The sequence below is a fragment of the Urocitellus parryii genome, chromosome 9 (genome assembly GCF_045843805.1).
Source record: "Urocitellus parryii isolate mUroPar1 chromosome 9, mUroPar1.hap1, whole genome shotgun sequence".
Taxonomy (NCBI): Eukaryota; Metazoa; Chordata; class Mammalia; order Rodentia; family Sciuridae; genus Urocitellus; species Urocitellus parryii.
The window spans coordinates 47,628,904-47,640,064 of record NC_135539.1 but is presented as its reverse complement, the minus strand read 5'-3'; positions in this window follow the sequence as shown (position 1 = coordinate 47,640,064).

The following is an 11,161-nucleotide window of genomic DNA, read 5'->3' as shown; positions in this document are numbered from 1 at the left end:
AATTCCATTTGATTGTAGTAGCAGAAGAAGGAAGAAGGAGAATGCGGCAGAGGCCATATTCCAGTTGTAATATACAGCAATCTATCCTAGCTGGCAACCTAATGCTGGGTTCACAAAATCTGACTATTCCAATAACTTATGAAAACAACAAAGACAGCATGCAAACACACAGGAGTACCTTTTCAATAATCCAGGGGCGCCTCTGCCACCTTAAGTGTTCATAAAAAGAGAGCCAGCCACTGGATTCTTTATTCTTACATAGGGGACACACAAGGGGAGTTTCCATGGAATATTTTATCCCACAAAGGGCAAAAAGGGGTAGGATTACAAGGGAACAGGTAAGTATAACTCAACCCCAGGGGGTGCCATCTACACTTGGAGCCACGCCTTGTTGTCACAGCTGGAGTAACCCCATGTTACTGCAGAAGGCAAAAATTGTTCAGTGCCCTGGGTCACCAGGACTTAAAGGCAGGTTTATCCAGGGCAGCTCCCAACATATTCCCCCTTTCTTATTATAAACAAAGGCAACTGGGGAATTGTATCTTTCAGTCACTGAATTCTTGGTCCGAGGAGGTCATCATCTACTATGGAAATGTAGAAGGAATTAATAGAAAACATACCACTTTAATAACATAATCAACTTTGGAAGATCTGGGTTATTATTATTACTCTGCCAAATACTCATCAGGAGATTCTTAACCTTTTCCAAATTTGGTGGGGGGAAGCTTTATATTTGGTCATAGTAACACAAACATTTTTATTTGGCATGGAATTTAAGCCTTTCCACAAACCATTATTTATTCACATTACTTATTACAGTGGCTTCTAGAGCATTTTAACTTACTTTCAATCCTTTCAATAGCCCTTATCTGACTATGAAGATCTTGGAAGTAACTTAAGTCAAATTATTAAGAAAATTCACATGTTGTAAGTTTTAAACACAGCCACAAAGGCTGTATGATAGGAACAATGAATATTATTTAAAGAAATCACTTCAAGGATCACAAGATCAAGAGCTTGCCTAACCCAACAGCCTGCAGCAGGACCCGGGAGATCCAGGCCAACTGATTCGCACGGCCTGCCCTGCGGCTACAGAAGGCGTGGCGCCTCAGTGAAGCCATTAATTAGCAAGCAGGGAGGTTAGGGACTGCCATTAGGTGGAATCCCGCCAGCCAAGCCCACACGGACCCTTGGGCCGAGCACAGGATCTCAGAAGGGGAAGGAAGCGGTACAGTCCCATCCCCCACAGCGGACACTCCACCGAGGCAGTCAGCGGCCACCATCCAGTAAAGCTGAAGGATACACCGCCACTCTCCTTCAGAGTGCAACATCAAAACAGGTTGGTGTCATTCAGCTCACCCCCCCAGACAGCGGGAATTCACATAAAATCTCTCCTAGGCTTGCCGGGAGAGGGAGTATCAAGCTGAGCCTCCATAAAGACTAGGGGGAAACTAGAGACACCTGACCTCCAACCCCTCCTCCCAGTAGCAGCCAAAAGGAAACCTGGCTAGCCAGCGCTGGGGGAGGGGCAAGCAGAAAAAACCAAAGTGATAGAGTGCCAGGGATCCCAACAGCCTGCAGCAGGACCCGGGAGATCCAGGCCAACTGATTCGCGCGGCCTGCCCTGCTGCTACAGAAGGCGTGGCGCCTCAGTGAAGCCATTAATTAGCAAGCAGGGAGGTTAGGGACTGCCATTAGGTGGAATCCCACCAGCCAAGCCCACACGGACCCTTGGGCCGAGTACGGGATTTCAGAAGGGGAAGGAAGCAGTACAGTCCCGTCCCATCCCCCACAGCGGACACTCCATCCAGGCAGTCAGCGGCCACCATCCGGGAAAGCTGAAGGATACACCACCACTCTCCAACAGCTTGCAACATCAAAACAGCCAGCAGCAGGACCCCGGAGATCCAGGCCAACTGATTCGCGCGACCTGCCCCGCAGCTACAGAAGGCGTGGCGCCTCAGAGAAGCCATTAATTAGCAAGCAGGGAGGTTAGGGACTGCCATTAGGTGGAATCCCGCCAGCCAAGCCCACTGCCCACGCCCGGAACAGGCCCAGCGACCTGCCAGCATGGTAGTCACGACACCCCAATGGGAATAGGGACAGAGCAGAGCCGCCTTCCACTCCCGGAACAGGCCCAGAGAGACGCCAGCGTGGTAGACACGTCACCCCAATTGGAGTAGGGGCACAGCCGCCGCCCGCACCTGCAAGGGAGACTTTACAACTATACAAGAGCAACATAAATAAATAGGGGGTAAATTTCAAAAACACAACAGTTGCACCAAGCAGAAAGAAACGCGAGCAGTATGAAAAGACAAGGAAAGAAAGGACCACAAGCAATGCAGGTCAACTCAACTTTAGAAGAGGTAATAGCTACAACAGATGGAATATCAGATAAAGAGTTCAGGATATATATGCTTCAGATGATCTGGAGTCTCAAGGAAGACATGAGACAGCAAAATCAGACAATGAAAGATCACATTGACAAACAAATCCAGGAAGTAAAAGATCAATTTCACAGGGAGATAGAGGTAATAAAAAACAAACAAATTGAAATTCTAGAAATGCAGGAAACAATAAACCAACTTAAAAACTCAATTGAGAATACTACCAGCAGAGTAGATCACTTAGAAGAGAGAACATCAGACAATGAAGACAAAGTATTTCAACTGGAAAAGAACATAGACAGCTCAGCAAGTCTGCTAAGAAACCATGAGCAGAACATCCAAGAATTATGGGACAATATCAAAAGACCAAATTTAAGAGTCATTGGGATACAGGAAGGCACAGAACTCAATTCCAAAGGAATAAACAGTCTATTCAGTGAAATAATACGAGAAAACTTCCCAGAATTGAAGAATGAGACAGAATCCCAAATCCTAGAAGCCTACAGGACGCCGAATGTGCAAAATCATAAGAGATCCACACCTAGACACATTATAATGAAGATGTCCAACATACAGAATAAGGAGAGAATTTTAAAAGCTGCAAGAGAAAGAAAGCAGATTACATTTAGGGTAAACCAATCAGGATAACAGCTGATCTCTCAACACAGACTCTGAAAGCTAGAAGATCCTGGAATAACATATTTCAAACACTGAAAGACAGTGGGCTCCAACCAAGAATCGTGTATCCGGCGAAATTAAGCTTCAGGTTAGAAGATGAAATTAAAACCTTCCACGATAAACAAAAGTTAAAAGAATTCGCAGGTAGAAAACCATCTCTTCAAAAAATCCTTGGCAAAACATTACAGGAAGAGGAAATGGAGAATAACATTGAAAACCAACAATGGGAGGTAGGACAGTAAAGGGGGGAAAGTAGTCAAAGAGGATAACAAATCAGGTTTAGTAACATCAATAAACAAATATGGATAGAAGAACAAACCATATCTCAATAATAACCCTAAATGTTAATGGCTTAAACTCACCAATTAAGAGACACAGGCTAGTAGAATGGATCAAAAAACAAGACCCAACAATATGCTGTCTACAGGAGACGCATTTGATAGGAAGAGATATACATAGACTGAAGGTGAAAGGTTGGGAAAAATCATATCACTCATATGGACCGCGGAAACAAGCAGGAGTGTCCATACTCATATCTAATAAAATAGATTTCAAGCCAAAGCTAATCAAAAGGGATATAGAAGGACACTTCATACTGCTCAAGGGAACCATACACCAACAAGACATAACAATAATAAATATATATGCCCCAAATAATGGTGCAGCTGTGTTCATCAAGCAAACTCTTCTCAAGTTCAAGAGTCTAATAGACCACCATACAATAATCATGGGAGACTTCAACACACCTCTCTCACCACTGGACAGATCTTCCAAACAAAAGTTAAATAAGGAAACTATAGAACTCAATAACACAATTAGCAACCTAGACTTAATTGACATATATAGACTATACCACCCAACATCAAGTAGCTACACTTTTTTCTCAGCAGCACATGGAACCTTCTCAAAAATAGACCATATACTATGTCACAGGGCAACTCTTAGACAATACAAAGGGGTAGAGATAATACCATGCATCTTATCTGATCATAATGGAATGAAACTGAAAATCAATGATAAAAGAAGAAAGGAAAAATCAAGCATCACCTGGAGAATGAACAATAGGTTGCTGAGTGATCAATGGGTTTTAGAAGACATCAAGGAGGAAATTAAAAAATTCCTAGAGTTAAATAAAAACACAGACACAACATATCGGAATCTATGGGACACATTGAAAGCAGTTCTAAGAGGAAAATTCATTGCTTGGAGTTCATTCCTCAAAAAAAGAAAAAACCAACAAATAAATGATCTCATACTTCATCTCAAAATCCTAGAAAAAGAAGAGCAAAACAACAGCAAAAGAAGTAGAAGGCAAGAAATAATTAAAATCAGAGCTGAAATTAATGAAATTGAAACAAAAGAAACAATTGAAAAAATTGACAAAACTAAAAGCTGGTTCTTTGAAAAAATAAATAAAATTGACAGACCCTTAGCCATGCTAACGAAGAGAAGAAGAGAGAGAACCCAAATTACTAGCATACGGGATGAAAAAGGCAATATCACAACAGACACTTCAGAAATACAGAAGATAATCAGAAATTACTTTGAATCCTTATACTCCAATAAAATAGAAAATAGTGAAGGCATAGATAAATTCCTTGAGTCCTATGATCTGCCCAGATTGAGCCAGGAGGATATAGACAACCTAAACAGACCAATAACAATAGAGGAAATAGAAGAAACCATCAAAAGACTACCAACTAAGAAAAGCCCAGGACCGGATGGGTATACAGCAGAGTTTTACAAAACCTTTAAAAAGGAACTAACACCAATACTTTTCAAGCTATTTCAGGAAATAGAAAAAGAGGGAGAACTTCCAAATTCATTCTACGAGGCCAACATCACCCTGATTCCGAAACCAGACAAAGACACTTCAAAGAAGGAAAACTACAGACCAATATCTCTAATGAACCTTGACGCAAAAATCCTCAATAAAATTCTGGCGAATCGGATTCAAATACATATCAAAAAAATTATACATCATGATCAAGTAGGATTCATCCCTGGGATGCAAGGCTGGTTTAATATATGGAAATCAATAAATGTTATTCACCACATCAATAGACTTAAAAATAAGAACCATATGATCATCTCAATAGATGCAGAAAAAGCATTCGACAAAGTACAGCATCCCTTTATGTTCAAAACGCTAGAAAAATTAGGGATAACAGGATCATACCTCAACATTGTAAAAGCAATCTATGATAAGCCACAGGCCAGCATCATTCTGAATGGAGAAAAATTGAAGGCATTCCCTCTAAGATCTGGTACAAGACAGGGATGCCCTCTCTCACCACTTCTGTTCAACATAGTCCTCGAAACACTGGCCAGAGCAATTAGACAGACAAAAGAAATTAAAGGCATAAAAATAGGAAAAGAAGAACTTAAATTATCACTATTTGCAGATGATATGATTCTATACCTAGCAGACCCAAAAGGGTCTACAAAGAAGCTATTAGAACTAATAAATGAATTCAGCAAAGTGGCAGGATATAAGATCAACACGCATAAATCAAAGGCATTCCCGTATATCAGAGACAAATCCTCTGAAACAGAAATGAGGACAACTACTCCATTCACAATATCCCCCCAAAAAATAAAATACTTGGGAATCAACCTAACAAAAGAGGTGAAAGGTTTATACAATGAAAATTACAGAACCCTAAAGAAAGATATAGAAGAAGACCTTAGAAGATGGAAAAATATACCCTGCTCATGGATAGGCAGAACCAACATCATCAAGATGGCGATATTACCAAAAGTTCTCTATAAGTTTAATGCAATGCCAATCAAAATCCCAGCAGCATTTCTTGTAGAAATAGATAAAAGAATCATCAAATTCATATGGAATAATAAAAGACCCAGAATAGCAAAAACAATGCTAAGCAGGAAGTGTGAATCAGGTGGTATAGCGATACCAGACATCAAACTATACTACAGAGCAATAGTAACTAAAACAGCATGGTACTGGTACCAAAACAGGCGGGTGGACCAATGGTACAGAATAGAGGACACAGAAACCAACCCACAAAACTACAACTATCTTATATTTGATAAAGGGGCTAAAAGCATGCAATGGAGGAAGGATAGCATCTTCAACAAATGGTGCTGGGAAAACTGGAAATCCATTTGCATCAAAATGAATCTGAATCCCTATCTCTCGCCATGCACAAAAGTTAACTCAAAATGGATCAAGGAGCTTGATATTAAATCAGAGACACGGCATCTGATAGAAGAAAAAGTAGCATATGATCTACATACTGTGGGATCGGGCTCCAAATTCCTCAATAGGACACCCATATCGCAAAAGTTAACAACTAGAATCAACAAATGGGACTTACTCAAACTAAAAAGTTTTTTCTCAGCAAAAGAAACAATAAGAGAGATAAACAGGGAGCCTACATCCTGGGAACAAATTTTTACTCCACACACTTCTGATAGAGCCCTAATAACCAGAATATACAAAGAACTCAAAAAATTAGACAATAAGATAACAAATAACCCAATCAATAAATGGGCCAAGGACCTGAACAGACACTTCTCAGAGGAGGACATACAATCAATCAATAAGTACATGAAAAAATGCTCATCATCGCTAGCAGTCAGAGAAATGCAAATCAAAACTACCCTAAATAACCATCTCACCCCAGTAAGATTGGCAGCCACTAGAAAGTCAAACAACAATAAGTGCTGGAGAGGATGCGGGGAAAAGGGCACTCTTGTTCATTGCTGGTGGGATTGCAAATTGGTGCAGCCAATTTGGAAAGCAGTATGGAGATTTCTTGGAAAGCTGGGAATGGAACCACCATTTGACCCAGCTATTCCCCTTCTCGGTCTATTCCCCCAAGACCTAATAAGAGCATGCTACAGGGACACTGCTACATCGATGTTCATAGCAGCACAATTCACGATAGCAAGATTGTGGAATCAGCCTAGATGCCCTTCAATAGATGAATGGATAAAAAAATGTGGCATTTATACACAATGGAGTATTACTCTGCATTAAGAAATGACAAAATCTTAGAATTTGGAGGGAAATGGATGGCATTAGAGCAGATTATGCTAAGTGAAGCTAGTCAATCTTTAAAAAACAAATACCAAATGACTCCTTTGATATAAGGGGAGTAAACAAGGACAGGGTAGGGACGAAGAGCTTGAGAAGAAGATTTACATTAAACAGGGATGAGAGGTGGGAGGGAAAGGGAGTGAGAAGGGAAATTGCATGGAAATGGAAGGCGATCCTCAGGGATATACAAAAAGTCATACAAGAGGAAAGGAGGGGTAAGACAAGATAATACAAATGGAAGAAATGATTTACAGTAGAAGGGGTAGAGAGAGAAAAGGGGAGGGGAGGGGAGGGGAGGGGAGGGGGGATAGTAGAGAATAGGACAGACAGCAGAATACATCAGACACTAGAAAGGCAATTTGTCAATCAATGGAAGGGTAACTGATGTGATACAGCAATCTGTATACGGGGTAAAATTGGGAGTTCATAACCCACTTGAATCAAACTGTGAAATATGATGTATTAAAAACTATGTAATGTTTTGAACGACCAACAATAAAAAAAAAGAGCTTGCCTAAGTCTGGTAAATTGCATGCACGTCTCTCAAGGCCTGAATGTTAACTTGTGCATGCCAGCTGACAACAGGACAAAGGGACATTGATGAAGAATCAATGTCCTTTTCCTCTACTATAACTAGTGATAAAATTAGGCAAGTTGTACCTTTTATAAGTTACAGGATATTTAACCATCATTTCTCTTATTCTCTCATTCAAGGAGTCTTTTAGGTCTGTCAGTAATGTAATATTCTGAAAGCAAAAGTTAAACATCAAAACATCTTTTTGGGTTCAATATACGGAAATCAATAAATGTTATTCACCACATCAATAGGCTTAAAAATAAGAACCATATTATCATCTCGATAGATGCAGAAAAAGCATTCAACAAAGTACAGCATCCCTTTATGTTCAAAACTCTAGAAAAACTCAGGATAACAGGAACATACCTCAACATTGTAAAAGCAATCTATGCTAAGCCTCAGGCTAGCATCATTCTGAATGGAGAAAAATTGAAGGCATTCCCTCTAAAATCTGGAACAATACAGGGATGCCCTCTCTCACCACTTCTGTTCAACATAGTTCTCAAAACACTGGCCAGAGCAATTAGACAGACGAAAGAAATTAGAGGCATAAAAATAAGAAAAGAAGAACTTAAATTATCACTATTTGTGGACGACATGATTCTATACCTAGAAGACCCAAAAGGGTCTACAAAGAAACTACTAGAGCTAATAAATGAATTCAGCAAAGTGGCAGGATATAAAATCAACACGCATAAATCAAAGGCATTTCTGTATATCAGCGACAAAACTTCTGAAACGGAAATGAGGAAAAACACTCCATTCACAATATCCTCAAAAAAAATAAAATACTTGGGAATCAACCTAACAAAAGAGGTGAAAGATTTATACAATGAAAATTACAGAACCCTAAAGAGAGAAGTAGAAGAAGATCTTAGAAGATGGAAAAATATACCCTGTTCATGGATAGGCAGAACTAACATTATCAAAATGGCGATATTACCAAAAGTTCTCTATAGGTTTAATGCAATGCCAATCAAAATCCCAATGGCATTTCTTGTAGAAATAGAGAAAGAAATCATGAAATTCATATGAAAAAATAAAAGACCCAGAATAGCAAAAGCAATTCTAAGCAGGAAGTGTGAATCAGGTGGTATAGCAATACCAGATTTCAAACTATACTACAGAGCAATAGTGACAAAAACAGCATGGTACTGGTACCAAAACAGGCGGGTGGACCAATGGTACAGAATAGAGGACACAGAAACCAACCCACAAAACTACAACTATCTTATATTTGATAAAGGGGCTAAAAGCATACATTGGAGGAAGGATAGCATCTTCAACAAATGGTGCTGGGGAAACTGGAAATCCATATGCAACAAAATGAAACTGAATCCCTTTCTCTCGCCATGCACAAAAGATAACTCAAAATGGATCAAGGAACTTGATATCAAATCAGAGACTCTGCGTCTGATAGAAGAAAAAGTTGGCTCCGATCTACATATTGTGGGGTCGGGCTCCAAATTCCTTAATAGGACACCCATAGCACAAGAGTTAATAGCAAGAATCAACAAATGGGACTTACTTAAAATGAAGAGTTTTTTCTCAGCAAGAGAAACAATAAGACAGGTAAATAGGGAGCCTACATCCTGGGAACAAATTTTTACTCCTCACACTTCAGATAGAGCCCTAATATCCAGAGTATACAAAGAACTCAAAAAATTAGACAATAAGATAACAAATAACCCAATCAACAAATGGGCCAAGGACCTGAACAGACACTTCTCAGAGGAGGATATACAATCAATCAACAAGTACATGAAAAAATGCTCACCATCTCTAGCAGTCAGAGAAATGCAAATCAAAACCACCCTAAGATACCATCTCACTCCAGTAAGATTGGCAGCCATTAGGAAGTCAAACAACAACAAGTGCTGGTGAGGATGTGGAGAAAAGGGTACACTTGTACATTGCTGGTGGGACTGCAAATTGGTGCAGCCAATTTTGAAAGCAGTATAGAGATTCCTGGGAAAGCTGGGAATGGAACCACCATTTGACCCAGCTATTACCCTTCTCGGACTATTCCCTGAAGACCTTAAAAGAGCATGCTACAGGGATACTGCCACATCAATGTTCATAGCAGCACAATTAACAATTGCTAGACTGTGGAACCAACCCAGATGCCCTTCAATAGACGAATGGATAAAAAAAAAATGTGGCATTTATATACCATGGAGTATTATGCAGCACTTAAAAATGACAAAATCATGGAGTATGCAGGGAAATGGATGGCACTAGAGCAGATTATGCTTAGTGAAGCTAGCCAATCCCTAAAAAACAAATACCAAATGTCTTCTTTGATATAATGAGAACAACTATGAACAGAGCGGGGAGGAAGAGCAGGAAGAAAAGATTAACATTAAACATAGACATGAGATGGGAGGGAAAGGGAGAGAAAAGGGAAATTGCATGGAAATGAAGGGAGACCCTCATTGCTATACAAAATTACATATAAGAGGTTGTGAGGGGAATGGGAAAATAAACAAGGAGAGAAATGAATTACAGTAGATGGGGTAGAGAGAGAAGATGTGAGGGAAGGGGAGGGGGGATAGTAGGGGATAGGAAAGGTATCAGAATACAACAGTTACTAATAGGGCATTATGTAAAATTGTGGATGTGTAACTGACATGATTCTGCAATCTGCATTTGAGGTAAAATTGGGAGTTCATAACCCACTTCAATCTAATGTATGAAATATGATATGTCAAGAGCTTTGTAATGTTGTGAACAACCAATAAAAAAAAGAGTGAAAAAAACATCTTTTTTGGTGCCATCTCACTGAAGATTAAGGATTCTAGGAGTTATGACATCCTCATGCAATTCTCTTGTTCATTCTAGGAGACCAGCCTAATATATATCCAACTTTTCTAGACTCCTTATGTTGTACTGGCAAGACATATGCACAATCCATCCACTTGGAAAAAGTGTCATTTTCTATTGTAGAATGATTAGGGCAATAATACATTGTGGATATTTTATATAAATAACTGGCCTGTATAGGAAAGTTCTATTTCAACAATCTTTCTATTTTGGCAATTGTCCAAATAAATAATTTCTAAGGACCAGGTTTAGGTTTCTCATATGCTGTCTTTTTCTCAAAAGATACTCCCAGACATCCTTTTTACCATAAGATAACATATAGGTATAACTGACCATTACAGCCAATACAATTAATCTAGTTACATGCGTGACTTTCTAGTCCACACTGCAGGGCACCTTAAAGATGGACCTGAGAAGTGGGTCCATAGAAGTTTGTTCATAATTTTTCTTACTTGACAACCTCTTGCAGTTGCATGGCTATAAACTCTACAGTTGGGAGATTTACCTTCCTGTGTCAGACTTTTCAACCTTTCTACAATGGCCAGTTTAAACTCTATCTTTTGAAATTTGATTTACTTTACTGAACCATGTTCAGCAGCAGTAAGACTCTCAACATTACAATTAAGAAAA